The sequence below is a fragment of the Kogia breviceps genome, chromosome 2 (assembly GCF_026419965.1).
Source record: "Kogia breviceps isolate mKogBre1 chromosome 2, mKogBre1 haplotype 1, whole genome shotgun sequence".
In the NCBI taxonomy this organism is placed as follows: domain Eukaryota; kingdom Metazoa; phylum Chordata; class Mammalia; order Artiodactyla; family Physeteridae; genus Kogia; species Kogia breviceps.
The window spans coordinates 120,421,796-120,442,500 of NC_081311.1; the positions used below are offsets into that span (position 1 = coordinate 120,421,796).

The 20,705-nt window shown below is 42.1% G+C and overlaps 1 protein-coding gene across 7 annotated transcripts in view; it reads left to right on the forward strand.

The window, feature by feature from the left end:
* The first annotated feature begins 4,013 nt into the window (after positions 1–4,013).
* Positions 4,014–20,705, forward strand: part of LYPD6B (LY6/PLAUR domain containing 6B) — a 229,735-nt gene continuing 213,043 nt past the window's right edge. For 2 of the 7 annotated variants that reach the window (XM_059053488.2, XM_067025983.1), the window contains exon 1: positions 4,126–4,444. The gene's annotated coding sequence lies outside the window, so the exon portion shown is untranslated. Of the gene's footprint in view, positions 4,445–4,886; positions 4,937–20,705 lie in introns of those variants that run through there. The other 5 variants (XM_067025985.1, XM_067025984.1, XM_067025982.1 and 2 more) reach the window with 4 other exon arrangements.

A 20,705-nucleotide genomic window follows, 5' to 3' on the forward strand; every position in this document is an offset into this window, starting at 1 on the left:
CCTCTGCTTTATACCCACCTCCTTGCAGACCTTACACCCAGGAGAAAACCAGAATCCCCAGAGTTTAAGTAACTTGTCCGAGGTCACATGGTTTGTTTGGGCTCTAGAGCTCCGATTCCTTTGTATTTCAGTCCTCTGCCTGCCAGTGCAGGGGACACGGGTTCGAGCCCTGGTCCGGGAAGATCCCACATGCTGCGGAGCAACTAACCCTGTGAGCCACAACTACTGAGCCTGCGTGCCACAACTACTGAAGCCCATGTGCCTACATCCCATGCTCCTCAACAAGAGAAGCCACCGCAATGAGAAGCCTGCGTACCACCATGAAAGAGTAGCCCCCACCCATCACAACTAGAGAAAGCCTGTGCGCAGCAACAAAGACCCAATGCAGCCAAAAATAAATAAATATACTTAAAAAAAAAGTTTCTGCCATTCCCAATTTTCCCTGTGAGCTGTTGTAAATGAATAGTGCCTTTTAAAAATTGAAGTATAGTTGATTTACGGTGTAGTGCCAATCTCTGCTGTACAGCAAAGTGACTCAGTTATACACTTATATACATTCTTTTCTTATATTCTTTTCCATTATGGTTTATCACAGGATACTGAATATAGTTGCCCCGTGCTATACATTAGAAGCTTGTTGTTAGTGCCTTTTAAAGTGGATTACACTTTACTATATTGGGCCAAAAATTTTGGGTGTTCTTGGAAGAAATACAGATCCACCATAACAGAGTAGAAGAGAAGCCTATGAAGGACGTTGGGACACATTTGGCTCTACCCAGAGAGGTTACATGACTCCCCTCACCTCACACTTGGAGAGCCCGAGCCCAGAGCCTCACTCTACTCAGGGTTCACTCTGCTGCACCAACTGCTGGCTTGCAAAGACGAAGCTAGTCACAACCACTCTGATGGCAGCGGACGCCTCTCTGACATGAGGTCAAGGCTGGCTTGAGGTCAGTTGTGTGGAAATGTTTTGCCAGTCATTTGTTGTGTGTGTACTATGTGCCAGGACCCTGGTGATCAAGAGTGGACTTCAGCAGCTTCTGGACCAGAGCTCCAGTAGCTCTCACTCTTCCCTGGATTACCTGAGTGTCTCGCACTAGTTACCTAACCTCTCTGTGAAGTGAAGCGCTTGGCACCATGCCTGGCTCATGGTGATAGCCTGTCCTGCATGTGCATTCTGGAATCTCTCCACCAGCGATGGATGAAGTGCTGCTGTTATTCTCCCCACAGGCAGATGTGGTGAGGTGTGGAGAGGTGAAGTGAGTTGTCCAACATCACAGAGCTAGGAAGTGGTGGATCTGCTCCAGAGCCCATGTTCTTTTTGCTTTTGTTTTTCATTTTTATTTTCATTTGTTTGGCCACGCTGTGAGGCATTAAGGATCTTAGTTACCCGACCAGGGATCGAACCTGTGTCCCCTGCGTTGGGAGCATGGAGTCTTAACCACTCGACTGCCAGGGAAGTCCACAGAGCCCACGATCTTAACCAGGAAGCTAAACTCTTCCAGGGTCACATGACTGCTGAGGAGCATAGAGAGACTGAGCTGAAATCCTGCTTTACTCCTAGACCAGAGCTTATTCCCAGGCCTAAGCAATGTACAGGAGCAGCTGACATCTCCATGTGTTGCACTCAGAGCCTGCTACAAAAAGGTGAGCATTCATCAAGATTCCCACAAAGATTTAAGCACCTGCTTTGTACTCAGCATTGTTCTTTGAGCTGGGGAGAGGTGGTAAATAAGATAAAGTCTTCATTTTCTTAGAGGCAAGTTATAAACCAGTGACCAACACTTTCTAAAAGGATTCAGTACATTTAAGTGGTATGAAGAAAACAGAACAGGCTGCTGTGATACTACATGGCTTGGGTGGTCAGGGAAGGCCTCTGTGAATGATTGAAGGAGGCAGGCTTGAAAAGATCTGGAGAGATTTCCAAACAGAAGGAACAGTAAGTGCAAAAGTCCTGAGGCAGATTTTGCTTGGTGTGTTCATGATACTAGAACTCTGATTTTACACAAAGAATTTTCTCCATACTGGTATTTCAGTTCCTCATTGACTTAGCAAATTAAAAAGATGATAAGTATGTTTGTGTTGCCTTCGAAAGTAAGAGTAAATTTGGAATAACCAAGAGCTTCTTTCTGGATTTACAAATACAGCAACAAAGGCATTTGGGCATTTTTGTAGCCAACAACTTGGTAAGCAGACCCATGCATTTGTAGTCCATGCTTCTGTGCTCACTCTGAAACCAAGCAAAAGAGGGCAAGCCCATCCCTGGCTGATGTGTGTTAGACAGCCTAACACTGATCCACAGTCCTCGTGAGGGTAAAAGATAATACTGAGGGACAAATATGGAAAAGCCGATTTGCTGCCCATCCTCAGGGTCAAGCAGGGGGCCGAGGGGGCCAGCTGCATCTTTTTATAGTCTTCTTCTCAGGGAAATGGTACTGCTACAGCATGCCACCTTGGAAATTTTTCCTGCTTGCCTTGGGAGAGGTTTGCTCAACTCACTTTGGGAAGGTTATTTCAACTTTCTGCTACATCAGGACTTTGTGAGTGGTGAACACCAAGACCCCAAAGACACACATGCGTCCTTGGCTGCCCTTGGTAAGCACGGAGAGAATCTCACAGGTCAAAAAGGGAATATTCTGGATTTTGCCTGATAATTCTTGGGTTGACATTTTGGGGCATCCCTGAAACAACCACTTCTTGCTGCAGCTGCTGCCTGCCCTGTTCTTGCTTCAGACTCAGTACTTGCCAAGATCTGCCTGGAAAGAAGTGTTTCCCACTGTGGGCCTCACACAGTGAAATGGCATCAGACCGAAGTCCTCTGTTTCAGGGTCTAATTAGCCTGTAGCTTTAGGAAGTGGAACAAAACATCTACATTTTTGTAGGATGTCACTTGAAAGTGTTAGCTGAATAGCCTCAGCTGTTCAAATAGTAGCGCTAGATACGGTGGGGTATGTGGAGGGGGATGGGCCGGGCTGAGGGGCGTGGGTACTAGAGGGAGGTATCCCAAGTCCTGGCAAGAACGGTCCAGGCTTCTTTGAGATTTAAAGGGCTAATCCAGAGGTAGCTGCGCATTTTATTTTCCTCTTGAAAGAAGGCTGTTTTGTTCGCTAAGTGCTCCTTGTGTGAAGCTGCGTTGTGGAGAGAGAAACATTTCTTTCCCTTGGTTCAGGTGGGGTGAGGGCTTCACTTGGAAGGGAGGCTCCTTGGCAGATGCGGGCTGGAAGGTGATTCCAAGTGAACCGATCCCTAGGCCTGTTACCTCGCCTGAGAAATGAGAAGTTTGGATGAGATCAGTTTCCTAGGCTCACCTGTCAGTGAATTGCACCTGAAGTGCTTATTCCCAAACCACTCCACTCTCCAGAATCGGAATTCTCGGGCGCAGTGATCTGCGTGTTGGGCAGGCATGCCGGTGATCTTCATTCTCAAGGATGTTTGGCCTGTGTGATCTCTCATAAGTCTGCCAGTTCTAAAACTGTTGGCTAAGTCTGGAAGGCAGTGATTCCTAAACTAGTCTTGAGACCCAAGGCTTTTTGCAAATCTAAGGACAGCTGTGGAGGCTCTCTTTAGGAAAAAAAAATTGTGTATGCAGAATGCGGAATCCAGTTTCAAGGTTTGTGATCCTTAAAGAAGAATTCCTACTCTAAAGTCAACTCAAAAGAGAACCTAAGCACCTGGAATCGTGGATAGCACAAAGTAGCTGCTCACTGAAGGTAGGCTATTCTTTTTATGTCTTCCAGCTTTTTCCTATGATATACTAGTATTATCTTCATTTTTTAGATGAGGAAACTGGGGCATAGAGAGATTGACATACCTTGTAAGTGGGGAATGGATTTTAACCTAAATGATCTGATTCCAGAACCGGTTAACTTAAAATTCTGGGTTACCTAATAAAGTGGGGTGTGTGAAGTGGGGATGGGGGAGGGTGGAATGGTCGGAAAAGGCCTTTCTGAGCTCTTCCACTTCTCTAACTTGCCCGTGGCCCCATCATTTTCACTCTGAGGGTCTCGGTTCTCGGTTTCTACAGCCCACAAAGAAAAGGGCTGGCCTCCTCTCTTCCTGCTCAGCGGGGTCCGACTCCCACGCTCTGCGATCCAGTTCCCCAGCGGGCCAGGCTGTGTGGAAACAGGCCGGGCCCTGCCTCCCCGCCGCCTCCCAAGAACTACGTCCCAGGTGTCCCCTATTACGCGGCCGCCGCCGGGGCCTCCCTTCCACCCCGCGGAGAATCGCCGCGGCTCGCAGAGGAGCCCGACCCCCGGGCTGCTCGCGGCGGGCGGGGCCCACCTGTCCCGGCCCCGCCCCCTTCCCGGGCGTCCCAGGTGGCTCGGGGCGGGGAGGAGCCGCACCAACACCAGCTAGCCGCCAGTGAGCAGCTAGCCGAGACCCGGAGCCGGGAGCAGGGAGCCGGCCGGACGCGCGGACAGGCCCGGTGAGCGCGGCGGCGCTGGTGAGCCGGGCGGGCACAGCGGGCTGGGGGCGGGGGACGGCGGGCCCGCGCCCGGGTCCTGCGGGGCCGAGCGGCTGCGGAGGGCAGTGCAGGGCTCCCCTGCCTGGGGCGCCGGGGGAGCGAGCGCGCCGGGGTCGTGGCACAGCGGAGGGGTCGGGGTCCCATAGATGCCTGGGGGCGAACAGCTGGGGACGCGGGCGGGGGTGGGGGCGGGGACAGGGCCGGGGCTGCGTGGGTCTCTGAGCGGCCCAGGCGGCGAGGAGGCGCTCTGTCCGCGGCGCTGGGGGCCCCACTGCTGCGGAGAGCGCGGAGCTGCGCGGGGGGCTCAGGCCCGCGGGGGAGACCCGAGCGAGCTCCCGCCCCTCCCTCTGCGGCGCTTCCCGGGGGCCCGCTCAGGTGCCGCTCTTTTCTCTGCCCGGCGCTTTACTTTCGGTGCTGGGATTGAGTGTCCGACATACACCTGGGTTAGTTACCCGGGGCTTCCAAAAAACGGTATGCGAGCTGCTCTGACTCCAGGGGCCTGCGCTTATAAGGCTCCATCCAGGTCTGTGTGTCCTGGGGCGCTGTCGGGGGTTGGGGTGGAGGCGGAGGGTGCGCTGCATCTCCCAGGCCCTGGCCATCGGTGTGATAAAGTGGAAAAAGTCTAGAATTTAAATTCTAGTTACTAGCTGTTTGACCTTGAGCAAGTTGCTTAACTTCGCTGATTCTCAGTTTGCTCGAAGGTAAAAAGGGTATTATACTCATTACAACGGCCTTAAGTTATACGATGTTCATAAAGCCCATAGTACATTGCTTGATGAAAGTTCTCTCCATTTTTTCCCCCTATGTGTTAACGTAACACTTCATGCCTTCCAGAGGTCCCCACTCCTTTCTGAACAGAAGGGAGATCCAGGAGGCTCAGAGTACCCTCCTTTAGGAGGGAAGGTGGTGGTGTGTGTTTTGGGGGTGGCATTTTTTCCACTCTAATTTGTTCATGGCTAGGCCTCCTCCAGGCAGTTTTACTTCCTGACACCATTCTAGAAGCCCAGTTTGAGAGGTGACAGTGCACAGGTCCTGAATATAGAAGGGATGTTATCGGCTTGCTTTCATCATTACTGACTGTATTTGTCAGAATTCTTTTCTTTGGGTTGGGTTTGGTCACTTGAAAATTGCTTTATGCAGTAAAGAAATTGATTGGGTCATATAAATGAAAAGGTTGAGGGTTTTAGCGTTAGGCATAGCTTGATCCAGGGGCTCACATAGGGTTGCCGGGCTTGTTCTCTCTTTTTCCCTCTGTGTTGACTGTTCTTAGTATGGAGTGATAAAAAGCACTTGGCACCTTAAGGCTTATCTGCTCCTTTAGAGAGAGGGGGGATAGGAGGGATCTCTCTAATTCCATCACCTCTATCCTTATAGCAAACGTTATTGATACACTAGACCAAAGTGGCGCCAAGCCATCTCAGTGGGCAGGGAGTGGGTTTCCATCATAACAGTGGGTACTTTGCTCAGGTGCCACTGTGATAGTCAATCCCACCCCAGGTGCTGGAGATTGAGCAGGGACAGTTCCCAATGAGAGGTCTGACTTATGGGCAGATAAAATAGGACCTGTTCATTGCACTGTCTCTGGCTTTGCTCACCACCGCCTAAAGGAAGTCTTTAGTAGAGTGTAGACTGCCTGGGTGCCATGTTCCATCTGTCAATCGTCAAGTCTTATCCCAGGCAAGGAAGGCATCCTGCATGTTCCTCCTTTGATTTCTTGTTTTGTTGTTTGCTTGTTGGTTGATTCATTCATTCAGCATTTAATAAATGCCCAGCATACACCAGGGCCTCTGCCAAGGGTGAACATGTTTGCTTTTGAGAAGCTCACGGTCTAGTTGGAGAGGCAGATGTGCAGAGAACAGAGTCTGGGACTGTGTAACCGTCTGGGGACAAGCAAAGACTTCCCAAGGAAACTGTACTTGAGCTCTAAATTGGAGATAGTAGGGGATAGTAGGAGGAGAAGTTGCAGGGACTTCCCAGGCCAAGCGGTGTGGTGTGATAGGGTATTTTCTGTTGTAAGTAACACTAGTTAGGTTACTTTACTGTCTTGCTTAAGAAGTCTAGAGGTAGGTGGGTCAAAGTGGCCACAGTTCTGGGTTGGCTTCTTGAAGATTCTCTGGTTTTTCCCTGCCCTGCCACAGGGTGACTGGAGCTCCATCACGCCTTCATGTGATAACATCTAGAGCAAAAATGGAGGGAGATGGCTTGCTTCTCAGTGATTCTCTAGAAAACAAAGGTCAGAATTTCTCAGAGGTTCCCTGTGTCACTGGCCAGAATGGTCATACGCCCGTGCTGAGCCAGTCCCTGGCAAAGGAGGAGAGGGTGGCTGTGATTGTCATGGCCCAGCAGTGTTCTGGAGCTAGGGGAGGGGTCACCTCCCCTGAGCACGTTGGTGCCCCTATCTGAAAATCAGAATTCTGTTAGCAAGGCAGAAAGCGAGACTGCCTTGCCTGCTGGGCTGTTAGGTAACCCGTCACCCGTGTCTCCTGCAGGTGGTGACAGATGATGAAAGACATGGCCTTATGGGCAAGCAGGAGAAGCTCAGGACGATAGGAGAAGTGAAGGGTGTGGCTGAGGGGAGGGAAGGAGCTGAGGTTGGAGGTGCAGGTAGAGACAGGAAAACCCTGTGTTAGATGCCCTCTGGGTATCACTAAGAAGCCTGAATCTCGGTCCCATTCCTCAAAGAGCTTACACTCAAAACCTGGGAAAGTTTTTCTGGGTCTGTCATACTCCTATAATAACAGCAACAGTGGCTCACGCTCTGGGGTTAACTGTGCAGAGATTAGGGTGGAGGAGTTTAGGGAGGGGCCGTGTATAGTTTGAAGAAGCCTCACAGCTGGTTCTGCCGTGCCTCCCACTCCCCAGTGCCCCCTTCACCTTCTCCCCTGCCCCTTATTGAGAACATTTGCTCTAAATCATGTCTTTGTTTCGGCGTCCTTACCTGTCTTCAAGCTAACAGGCTGGCACTTGGAGATGATGCAGTTAGTGGTGGATCCTGGACTAGAAAACAATTCTCCTGATGATAGTCCAGCGGGTGAATACTAGATAATCGTGTTCAGTAGGAAACCAGCCTCCACTGTCTACTGCTTTTAAAGCATTTAGCCTGTTTTCATTTGAAGTATGACGTGAGAGCTGCTTTTTGTTTCTATTTGACGTGGTGGACATGGGTGGGCATTTGGTGTTAGATTGGGCAACCAGGATACTACTTCTCATATTCCTCCATCCTCAGTATCTACTTAGCACAGAAATTGGCAGATCTAAGTCACTAATCCTGGAAGAAAGGAGGGAGTGGAGGACAACATATCTTGTTGTTTCCATCAACTGTCCTGCCCAGGGCTACCCAGGCAGAGTGTGAGGGAATGAGGTAGAGCGTTGCCTTGGGCAGTCATTAATTCACAAATGTTTATTGAACACCTACTGGATGGCAGACACTGCCCTGGGGTTAAAAGGAATATATAAGAACATTAAAATCTCTGTTCTCATGGAGGTTACACTTTCCTTTCCTGGAAGGAGACATATTTGTTTTGTCTCCTATGTCAGGGGTTGAGAAGTACTATAATGAAAAATAAGGCAGGTTAAGAGAAGCCTGCAGTAGTTGGAAACAAGCTGGGCTTAGTGCTACAAATCGTCAAGGTTTAGTCAGTCTCTGGTTTCCAGCAGAGAAATATGGCCTAAGCAGGTATGGTACTGGCCAAAAAAGACGTTCACTTGGAGGAAGAGGATCACATATTAAATAACTTGATCTTAAAGAATTTCTTTCATGCGTAATCTCTTGGTTTGTTTGTTCTACTGTACCTCACATTGTTACCAAACGTGATTTACAATGACTTACAAAACATGGTACCAGGTGATGAGAAATAAATGAAGAAATATGAACAAAGGGAAGATAAGGGTCATTTCTTTCATCATTGTATTCCAGAATAGTTTTAGATTTGGTAGCAGGGGAAGAAGGAAGTATGGTGATTAAAAATGTGGTGATTCCTGCTTAAGGTTCATTATTTAAAAGGTGACAGTGTAAAGTTTTGATGTCTCAGAAGTTTATAACTTACTTGGGTGTGTGTGTAAAGAGCCAGTTTTATTTGATAGGAAAAAATAGTCTGAGTTCAAAGAAAACTACTAGTATTATTTTTTTAGGTCAGTACAAAGTGCACCAAAGGTTAACAGAGATCAAAAGCCTAATTCCAGAGTCAAAATAATATGGTATAAATAAAAAATTAGTGAGAAGGTGAGTTTGGACTCATAACTGGCTGGGAAAAATATACAAATTCAAATAAAAATTTACAGCATAGATGGGTTACACAAAGGTAAATTTGATTACCTATATTTATTGGGTTGTTTGTTTTCTTATTGTTGAGTTTTGAGAGTTCTTTACATAACCTGGATATATGTCCTGTGTCAGAAATGTGATTTTCAAATCAGTTCTCTCAGTCTGTGCCTTGTCTTTTTATTCCCATAGCAGTGTTTTTCTCAGGGCAAAAGTTTTTTTTACTTTGGTAAACCAATTTATCAATCTACTTATGGATCAGAATTTTGTTGTTGTACCTAAGAATTCTTTGCCTAACTAAAAGTCTTGAAATTTTTCTACATTTTCTTCAAGAAGTTTCATAGTTCTATGTTTTACATTTAGGTTTATGATTCATTTTGGGTTAATTTTTATGTAAGGTGTAAACTGTGAGTCAAGGATTTTTATTTTTTTGGCATGTGGAATTCCAGTTGTTTCAGCACCATTTGTTGAGAAGACTATCCTTTCCCTGTTGATTTATCTTGACATTTTTGTTGAAAATCAATTGGCCATAATTGTAAGGGTTTATTTTTGGATTCTCAATTTTATTCCATTGATCTAGAGGCCTACTTTATGCCAGCACTACACTGTCTTGATACTGTGACTTTATAATAAATTTTGAAAGCAAGTAGTATAAATCTCCTAATTTTATTCCTTTTCAAACTAGTTGTGGCTCTCCTAGTTCCTTTGCCTTTTCATATAAGTTATAGAGTCAGCTTGTCAATATCTGTGAAAAATTCTGCCTGGATTTTGAATGGATTGCATTGAATCTATAGATTCATTTAGGAAGAATTGACATCTTTACAATACTGAGTATTCCAATCCATGAACACAATATGGCTTATCTCTTTATTTCTGTTTTCATTTTTCTATCAGCATTTGGTAGTTTTCAGGATATAGATCTTCCACATGTTTTGTTAGATTTATACTTAAGTATTTCATTTTGGGGGTTGCTCTTGTTGCTCGTATATAGAAATACAATTGATTTTTGTATATTGACATTGTATTCTGTTACCTTGCTAAAGTCAATTATTGTTCTAGGAGGTTTATTTATAGATTCTTTGGAATTTTCTACATAGTCATGTCATCTGTGAATAAAGACAGCTTTATTTCTTCCTTTCCAATGGGATGCATTTTTATTTTTTTTTAACATCTTTATTGGAGTATAATTGCTTTACAATGATGTGTTCGTTTCTGTTTTATAACAAAGTGAATCAGCTATACATATACATATACATATATCCCCATATCTCTTCCCTCTTGAGTCTCCCTCCCTCCCACCCTCCCTATCCCACCCCTCTAGGTGGTCTCAAAGTTCCACACTCATCTCCCTGTGCTATGCAGCTGCTTCCCACTAGCTATCAATTTTATATTTAGTAGTGTATATATGTTCATGCCACTCTATCACTTTGTCCCAGCTTACCCTTCCCCCTTCCCGTGTCCTCAAGTCCATGCTGTAGTAGGTCTGTGTCTTTATTCCTGTCTTACCCTAGGTTTTTTATAACCAATTTTTGTTTTAGATTCCATAAATATGTGTTAGCATACAGTATTTGTTTTTCTCTTTCTGACTTACTTCACTCTGTATGACAGACTCTGGGTACATCCACCTTACTACAAATAACTCAGTTTCGTTTCTTTTTATGGCTGAGTAATATTCCATTGTATATATGTGCCACATCTTCTTTATCCATTCATCTGTCAATGGACACTTAGGTTACTTCCATATCCTGGCTATTGTAAATAGAGCTGCAATGAACATTGTGGTACATGACTGTTTCTGAATTCTGGTTTTCTCAGGGTATATGCCCAGTAGTGGGATTGCTGGGTCATATGGTAGTTCTATTTTTAGTTTCTTAAGGAACCTCCATACTGTTCTCCATAGTGACTGTATCAATTTACATTCCCACCAACAGAGCAGGAGGGTTCCCTCTTCTCCACACCCTCTCCAGCATTTATTGTTTGTAGAATTTTTGATGATGGCCATTCTGACTGGTGTGAGGTGATACTTCATTGTTGTTTTGATTTGCATTTCTCTAATGGTTAGTGATGTTGAGCATCCTTTCATGTGTTTGTTGGCAATCTGTGTATCTTCTTTGGAGAAATGTCTATTTAGGTCTTCTGCCCATTTTTTGATTGGGTTGTTTGTTTTTTTTGATATTGAGCTGCATGAGCTGCTTGTAAATTTTGGAGATTAATCCTTCGTCAGTTGCTTCACTTGCAAATATTTTCTCCCATTCTGAGGGTTGTCTTTTCATCTTGTTTATGGTTTCCTTTGCTGTGCAAAAGCTTTTAAGTTTCGTTAGGTCCCATTTGTTTATTTTTGTTTTTATTTGCATTTCTCTAGAAGATGGATCAAAAAGGATCTTGCTGTGATTTATGTCATAGAGTATTCTGCCTATGTTTTCCTCTAAGAGTTTGATAGTGTCTGGCTTTACATTTAGGTCTTTAATCCATTTTGAGTTTATTTTTGTGTATACTATTAGGGAGTGTTGTAATTTCATACTTTTACATGTACCTGTCCAGTTTTCCCAGCACCAGTTACTGAAGAGGCTGTCTTTTCTTCATTGTATATTCTTGCCTCCTTTATCAAAAATAAGGTGACTATATGTGCGTGGGTTTATCTCTGGGCTTTCTATCCTGTTCCATTGATCTATATTTCTGTTTTTGTGCCAGTACCATACTGTCTTGATTACTGTAGCTTTGTAGTTCAGCTTTGTAGTCTGAAGTCCAGGAGGCTGATTCCTCCAGCTCCGTTTTTCTTTCTCAAGATTGCTTTGGCTATTTGGGGTCTTTTGTGTTTCCATACACATTGTGAATTTTTTTGTTCCAGTTCTGTGAAAAATGCCAATGGTAGTTTGATAGGGATTGGATTGAATCTGTATATTGCTTTGGGTAGTATAGTCATTTTCACAATGTTGATTCTTCCAATCCAAGAACATGGTATATCTCTCTATCTGTTTGTATCATCTTTAATTTCTTTCATCAGTGTCTTATAATTTTCTGTATACAGGTCTTTTGTCTCCTTAGGTAGGTTTATTCCTAGGTATTTTATTCTTTTTGTTGCAATGGTAAATGGGAGTGTTTCCTTAATTTCTCTTTCAGATTTTTCATCATTAGTGTATAGGAATGCAAGAGATTTCTGTGCATTAATTTTGTATCCTGATACTTTACCAAATTCATTGATTAGCTCTAATAGTTGTCTTGTAGCATCTTTAGGATTCTCCTTGTATAGTATCATGTCATCTGCAAACAGTGACAGTTTTACTTCTTCTTTTCCAATTTGGATTCCTTTTATTTCTTTTTCTTCTCTGATTGCTGTGGCTAGAACTCCCAAATCTATGTTGAAGAAGAGTGGTGTGAGTGGGCAACCTTGTCTTGTTCCTGATCTTAGTGGAAATGGTTTCAGTTTTTCACCATTGGGGATGATGTTGGCTGTGGGTTTGTCATATATGGCCTTTATTATGTTGAGGAAAGTTCCCTCTATGCCTACTTTCTGAAGGGTTTTTATCATAAATGGGTGTTGAATTTTGTCAAAAGCTTTTTCTGCATCTTTTGAGATGATCATATGATTTTTATTCTTCTATTTGTTAATATGGTTTATCACATTGATTGATTTGCATATATTGAAGAATCCTTGCATCCCTGAGATAAATCCCACTTGATCATTGTGTATGAGCCTTTTAATGTGCTGTTGGATTCTGTTTGCTAGTATTTTGTTGAGGATTTTTGCATCTATGTTCATCAGTGATATTGGCCTGTAGTTTGCTTTTTTTTGTGACATCTTTGTCTGGTTTTGGTATCAGGGTGATGGTGGCCTCATAGAATGAGTTTGGGAGTGTTCTTTCCTCTGCTATATTTTGGAAGAGTTTGAGAAGGAAAGGTGTTAGCTCTTCTCTAAGTGTTTGATAGAATTCGCCTGTGAAGCCATCTGGCCCTGGACTTTTGTTTGTTAGAAAATTTTAAAGCACATTTTCAATTTCAGTGCTTGTGATTGGTCTGTTCATGTTTTCTATTTCTTCCCTGTCCAGTATTGGAAGGTTGTACTTTTCTAAGAATTTGTTCGTATCTTCCAGGTTGTCCATTTTATTGGCATAGAGTTGCTTGTAGTAATTTCTTCTTTCTTTAATTGCTTTAGGTGTAAGGTTAGTTTGTTTATTTGAGATGTTTGTTGTTTCTTAAGGTAGGATTGTATTGCTATAAACTTCCATCTTAGAACTGCCTTTGCTGCATCCCATAGGTTTTGGTTCATCGTGTCTCCATTGTCATTTGTTTCTAGGTATTTTTTGATGTCCTCTTTGATTTCTTCAGTGATCACTTCATTAATAAGTAGTGTATTGTTTAGCCTCCATGTGTATTTTTTACAGATCTTTTCCTGTAATTGATATCTAGTCTCATAGCGTTGTGGTCAGAAAATATACTTGATACGATTTCAATTTTCTTAAATTTACCAAGGCTTGATTTGTGACCCAAGGTATGATGTATCCTGGAGAATGTTCCATGAGCACTTGAGAAGAAAGTGTATTCTGTTGTTTTTGGATGGAATGTCCTATGAATATCAAGTACATTTTAATGTGTCATTTAAAGCTTGTGTTTCCATATTTGTTTTGATTTTGGATGATCTGTCCATTGGTGAAAGTGGCGTGTTAAAATACCCTACTATGATTGTGTTACTGTCAATTTCCCGTTTTATGGCTGTTAGCATTTGCCTTATGTATTGAAGTGCTCCTGTGTTGGGTGCATAAATATTTATAATTGTTATATCTTCTCCTTGGATTGATCCCTTGATCGTTATGTAGTGTCCTTCTTTGCCTCTTGTAATAGTCTTTATTTTAAAGTCTATTTTGTCTGATATGAGAGTTGCTAATCCAGCTTTCTTTTGACTTCCATTTGCATAGAATATCTTTTTCCATCCCCTCATTTTCAGTCTGTATGTTTCCCTAGGTCTTAAGTGGGTCTCTTGTAGACAACATATGTACAGGTCTTGTTTTTTTATCCATTCAGCCAGTCTGTGCCTTTTGGTTGGATCACTTAATCCATTTACCTTTACGGTAATTATCGATATGTATGTTCCTATTACCATTTTCTTCATTGTTTGGGGTTTGTTATTGTAGGTCTTTTCCTTCTCTTGTGTTTCCTGCCTAGAGAAGTTCCTTTAGCACTTGTTGTAGAGGTGGTTTGGTGGTGCTGAATTCTCTTAGTTTTTGCTTTTCTGTAAAGGTTTTAATTTTTTCGTCAAATCTGAATGATATCCTTGCTGGTTAGAGTAATCTTGGTTGTAGGTTTTTCTTTTTCGTCACTTTAAACATGTCCTGCCACTCCCTTCTGGCTTGCAGAGTTTCTTCTGAAAGATCAGCTGTTAACCTTATGGAGATTCCCTTGTATATTATTTGTTGTTTTTCCCTTGCTGCTTTTAATATTTTTTCTTTGTATTTAATTTTTGTTAGTTTGATAATATGTGTCTTGGTGTGTTTCTCCTTGGATTTATCCTGTATGGGACTCTCTGTACTTCCTGGATTTGATTAACTATTTCCTTTCCCATATTAGGGAAGTTTTCAACTATTATCTCTTCAAGTATTTTCTCAGTCCCTTTCTTTTTCTCTTCTTCTAGGACCCCTATAATCCGAATGTTGATGTGTTTAATGTTGTCCCAGAGGTCTCTGAGACTGTCCTGAATTCTTTTTGTTATTTTTCCTTTATTGTGCTCTGTGGTAGTTATTTCCACTGTTTTATCTTCCAGGTCACTTATCCGTTCTTCTGCCTCATTTATTCTGCTATTGATTCCTTGTAGAGAATTTTTAATTTCATCTGTTGGTCATCATTGTTTGTTTGCTCTTTAGTTCTTCTAGGTCCTTGTTAAATGGCTCTTGTATTTTATCCATTTTATTTAGAAGATTTTGGATCATCTTTACTATCATTACTCTGAATTCTTTTTCAGGTAGACTGCCTATTTCCTCTTCATTTGTTTGGTCTGTTGGGTTTTCACCTTGCTCCTTCATCTGTGGTGTGTTTCTGTGTCTTCTCATTTTGCTTAATTTACTGTGTTTGCGGTCTCCTTTTCACAGGCTGCAGGTTCATAGTTCCTGTTGTTTTTGGTATCTGCCCCCAGTGGCTAAGGTTGGTTCGGTGGGTTGTGTAGGCTTCCTGGTGGAGGGGACTCGTTCCTATGTTCTGATGGATGAGGCTGGATCTTGTCTTTCTGGTGGGCAGGTCTGCATCCAGTGGTGTGCTTTGGGGTGTCTGTGACCTTATTATGATTTTAGGCAGCCTTTCTGCTAGTGGGTGGGGTTGTGTTCTTGTCTTGCTAGTTGTTTGGCATAGGGTGTCCAGCGCTGTAACTTGTTGGTCATTGAGTGGAGCTGGGTCTTGGCATTGAGATGAAAATCTCTGGGAGATTTTTGCCATTTGATGTTATGTGGAGCTGGGAGGTCTCTGCTGGACTAATGTCCTGTACTCAGCTCTCCCACCTCAGAGGCACAGGCCTGACACCCAGCCAGAGCACCAAGATCCTGTCATCCACACAGCTCAGAATAAAAGTGAGAAAAAAAGAAAGAAAGAAAGGAAAAAATAGTAAAATAAAATAAATTTATTAAAATAAAAATAACTATTAAGAATTTAAAAAATTAAAAGAAAATTAGAAAGAAAGAAAGAAGAGAGCAACCAAACCGAAAAACAAATCCACTAATGATAAGAAGTACTAAAAACTATACTTAAAAAAAAAAAAAAGAGGGCAGCCAGAACCCTAGGACAAATGCTAAAAGCAAGCTATACAGACAAAATTATACACATAAGCATACACATACACACAGAAACGGAAAAAGGAAAAAAATAAATATTGTTGCTCCCAAAGTGCACTGCCTCAATTTGGGATGATTTGTTGTCGCTTCAGGTATTCCACAGGTGCAGGGTATATAAAGTTGATTGTGGAGATTTAATTTGCTGCTCCTGAGGCTGCTGGGAGAAATTTCCCTTTCTCTTCTTTGTTCGCACAGCTCCTGGGGTTCAACTTTAGATATGGCCCCACCTCTGTGTGTAGATCACCTGAGGGGTATCTGTTCTTCGCTCAGACAGGACGGGGTTAAAGTAGCAGCTGATTAGGGGGCTGTGGCTCACTCAGGCCAGGGGGAGGGGGGGTACGGAATGCAGGGCGAGCGTGTGGCAGCAGAGGCCATTGTGATGTTGCACCAACCTGAGGCATGCCGTGTGTTCTTCCGTTGTAGTTGTCCCTGGATCATGGGACCCTGGCAGTGGCGGGCTGCACAGGCTCCCAGGAGTGGAAATATGGATAGTGACCTGTGCTTGCACAAAGGCTTCTTGGTGGCTACAGCAGCAGCCTTAGCATCTCATGCCCACCTCTGTGTCCCCGCTGATAGCTGTGGCTTGCATCCATCTCTGGAGCTCGTTTAGGTGGTGCTCTGAATCCCCTCTCTTCGCCCACCATGAAACAAAGAGGCAAGAAAAAGTCTCTTGCTTCTTTGGCAGTTCCAGACTTTTTCCTGGACTCCCTCCTGGCTAGCTGTGGCGCACTAGACCCCTTCAGGCTGTGTTCACACAGCCAACCCCAGTCCTCTCCCTGGCGTATAACCTCCAAAGCCAGAGCCTCAGCTCCCAACTCCTACTCTCCCTGGTGGGCGAGCAGACAAGCTTCTCTGGCTGGTGCGGGAATCTCTCCGCTTTGCCCTCTGCACCCCTGTTGCTGAGCTCTCTTCCGTGGCTCCATAGCTTCCCACCTCCCCTGTCTCTGCCAGTGAAGGGGCTTCCTGGTGTGTGGAAACTTTTCCTCCTTCACAGCTCTCTCCCAGAGGTGCAGGTCCCACCCCTATTCTTTTGTCTCTATTTTTTCTTTTGCCCTACCCAGGTACATGGGGAGTTTCTTGCCCTTTAGGAAGTCTGAGGTCTTCTGCCAACGTCTAGTAGGTGTTCTGTAGTAGTTGTTCCACATGTAGATGTATTTCTGATGTATTTGTGGGGAGGAAGGTGATCTCCATGTCTTACTCTTTCGCCATCTTGAAGGTCTCCTGGATGCCTTTTATTTCTTTTTCTTGCCTTATTCAACTGGCTAAGAATTCTAGTATAGTTTTGAATAGGAGTGGTGAGAGAGAACATCCTTGCCTTGTTTCTTGTAGGGGAGAAATAATCTTTCACTATGAAGTATGGTGTTAGCTGAGGTTTTGTGTAGGTGCCCCATGAGGTTAAGAATTTCCCTGGTATTCCTAGTTTACTGAGAGTTTTTATTATGGATGGATTTTGAATTTTGTTGAATGCTTTTTCTCCATCTATTGACAGGATCATGTGATTTTTCTTCCTGTTTACTATGGTGTATTACACTGATTGATTTTCAAATGCTGAACCAGCTTTGTATTCCTGGGATAAACCCTACTTGTTTGTGATGTATTTTTGGAAGAAACTGTGTAGGATTGCTGTTATTTCTACCTTCAGTGTTTGGTAGAATTCATTAGTGAAACCATCTAGACCTAGAGTTTTCTTTGATGGAAGGTTTTTAAACTACAAATTTAACTTCTTTAATAGATACAGGATAATTTAGGGTACCCAGTTTTTCTTGATAAGTTTTGATAGTTTGTATCTTTCAAGGAATTGGTCTTCTTCACCTAAGTTGTCAAATTTATGGATACAGAATTGTCTTTTTTTTTAACATAAACTTTTACTCTCTTTATTGGGTGTTTAGTATTATTTGAATTTGTTTTGCTGATTAACTACTAAAATGTGTCATAATCCTGGCTTAAATCTTAGTTTAAGAAAATCACAATTTACCACCGAAGCAGTTAGTGTGGAGTTGCAGTTTTAAAAATTTATTTGTTTATTTGCATTTAAACTATATGGATATAGAATTGTTTGTGGTGTTCTCCTATTATTCATTTAATGTCTTTGGGGTCTGTAGTGATGTTTCCCCCTTTCATTCCTGATATTGGTAGTTTGTGTCTTCATTTGTTTTCTGTTTGTCTAGAAGTTTATCAACTTTATTGATCTTTCAAAGATCCAGATTTTGATTTCATTAATTTTGTCTATTTTTCTGTTTTCGATTTTATTCATTTCTGCTCTTTTATTTCCTTCCTTCACCTTGCTTTGGGTTTAATTTACACTCCTATTTTCTTAAGGGGTAAGCTTATATTACTGATCTGAGATTTTTCTTCTGTTTTAATATAAGCATTTAGCGCTATAAATTTCCCTTCAACCACTGTTTTAGCTGCATTCTACAATTTTGATGTGTATTTTCATCTTTGTTTACTTAAAATTAAAATATTTAAAAATTTCCCTTGAAACTTCCTCTTGACCCATGTGTTATTTCAAAGTATGTCATTTAATTTTCAAGTACTTGGGAATTTTCCAGAAGTCTTCTTGTTATTGATTTCTAATTTAATCCTCTTATTTTCCCATAATATAATTTGCATGATTTTTTTTTTTTTTTTTTTTTGGTGGTACGCAGGCCTCTCACTGCTGGCTTCTCCAGTTGCGGAGCACAGGCTCAGCGGCCATGGCTCACGGGCCCAGCCACTCCGCGGCATGTGGGATCTTCCCGGACCGGGACACGAACCTGTGTCCCCTGCATCGGCAGGCAGACTCTCAACCACTGCACCACCAGAGAAGCCCCATGATTTTTATTCTTTTAAATTTGTTCACATTTGTTTTATGGCCCAGAATATAGTTTATGGTGAATGTTCAGTGTTCACTTGAAAAGAATGTGTATTCTGCTATTGTTGGGCAGAATATTCTGGAAATATTAAGTCAAGTTGCCTTATAGGGTTGTTCAGGTCTCTTGTGTCCTTATTCTCTGTCTACTTGTTTTATCACTAAGAGAGGCATGTTAGAATCTCCAACGACAGTTGTGGATTTAAAAATTTATTCTTTCAGTTCTATCACTTTTTGATTCATATGTGTTGACCATCTGTTCTTAAGTGGTGTTGACTTTAATAATATAACAGCTAGTTATTTTACCAGTGAAAGTTTATTCCAGAATAGCCAAAAGAATTGCAGTTCGGGTATGTGAACTATGGAGGACCATAGGCAAATCCAAAGAACAAGGAACTGGAACTTGCTTATAGGGAAAAGTGGAAAGTTGGGAGGGGCTGTGATAACCAAAGAGTCCTGTTGCAGTACCCTGGGAGTCCAGTGTGTGGAGGCTTCTCATCGTTTGAGCTGCTATAGTCTCTGGCTGGGCTGTCCTCCAGCAGAGAGAAGTTTTCTTCTCCCTGCTGGATAGTAAAGTCGGCAGCACCTTCCTGTTTGTAGTAATTGATGGTGCATTGTGGGGTGTGAGAGCTCCCCCTTTGGACCTGTTGCAACTCCAGTTTTAGCTGAGGTTTGAATTCCACAGTGCATACATGCTTAGGAATATGTCCTCTTGGAAAATTGATCCTGTTCTCATTATATACTATTCCTCTTTATTCTTGTTAATATTCCTTGTTCTGGGGTCTACTTTGGGTGTTAATCATATAGTTATTCTGACTTTCTTTTGCTTAGTGTTTGTATCTATGTCTTTTCATGTGCTTTTAATTTTAACCTATGTCTGTATATTTAAGGCAGGTTCCTTGTAGACCTCAGAGAGTTGGATCTTACTTTTTAAACCAATCTGACAATATCTGTGTTTTAATTGGTGTGTTAGACCATTCACATTTACTATGGTGTTAATATGGCTTAACTAGAAAGATGGTAGGTTTTTAATTATTTTTCTATTTGTTCCATTTTTCCCTTTGAGCATTTCTTATGATTCCCTTTTATTTCGACTTCTTATTTATCCTTTTTTAACATTCTTATTGATTGCCCTAGAGTGTTTATCTATGTCTATATATCTTTAATTAGAATCTACTTTCAAGTAATATTACACTGTTTCACGTGTAGACTAAGGACCTTACAGCAGTATATTCCCAATCCTTCTTTTCCATCCTTTGTGCTGTTGTTGTCATCATTTTTCTTCTACATATGCTGTAAACAAAACATTGTTACTATTTTCGCTTTAGATCAGGGGTCAGCAAACCTTTTTTTGTAAAGTCCCGGAAAGTAAAAATTTTTCTCTGAGGCCATATATGGTCTCTACTGCACATTCTTCTTTTCTTCCTAAATAACACTTTAAAAATATAAAAACCATTCTTAGCTCATAGGTCATACTAAAACAGACTGTGGGCTGGATTTGGTTTGTAGGCCATAGTTTGCTGACTCTTGCTTTAAACATTCAGTTACCTTTTATAGCAATTAAAAATAAGAAAAAGAAGAATTGTATTTGACTTTTATTTCATTTCTAGCACTTTTCATTTCTTTGTGTAGATCCAAGTTTTTGTCTGGCATCATATTCCTTCTTCCTATAAAACCTCATTCAGTATTTCTTGTGGTGTAGGTCTCCTCACAGTGAATTCTCTCAGTTTTTGTTTGTCTATTGCAGTTATTTCTCCTTCATTTTTGAAAGAGATATTCATTAGGTGTAGAATTCTGGGTTGACAGTTTATTTATCTTTCAGCACTTTGAAGATGTTGCTTCATTTTCTTACATGCATGCCTTCTGACAAGGTGTCTTCTGAAATTCTTATCTTTGTTCCTTTGTATATGATGCTTCATTTTCTCCCACTGCATTTGGGATTTTGTTTCTGTCTTTGGTTCTCAGCTACTTTAATATGATATGCCTCTCTGTGTTTGCATGTGCACGTGCTTGGTATTTATCCTCCGTAGTGTTTTTGAGCTCCTTGGTTCTGTGGTTTGGTATCTGTTATTAATTTTAGAAAATTTCAGCAGTTATTTCTTCAAATATTTCTTCTGCCCTGTTCTCTTTCTTTTCTCCTTCTGAAATTTCAGTTACACCTAGGTTAGTACTTGTGGTATTATTCCACAGCTATTGGACACATTGTTTTTGTTTCATTCTTCTTTTTGTTTTTCCTTGTTTTAGTTGGGGATTTCTGTTGACCTATTTTCAGGTTCACTGATTCTTTCCTTGGATGTGTCAAATCTACTGAAGAAT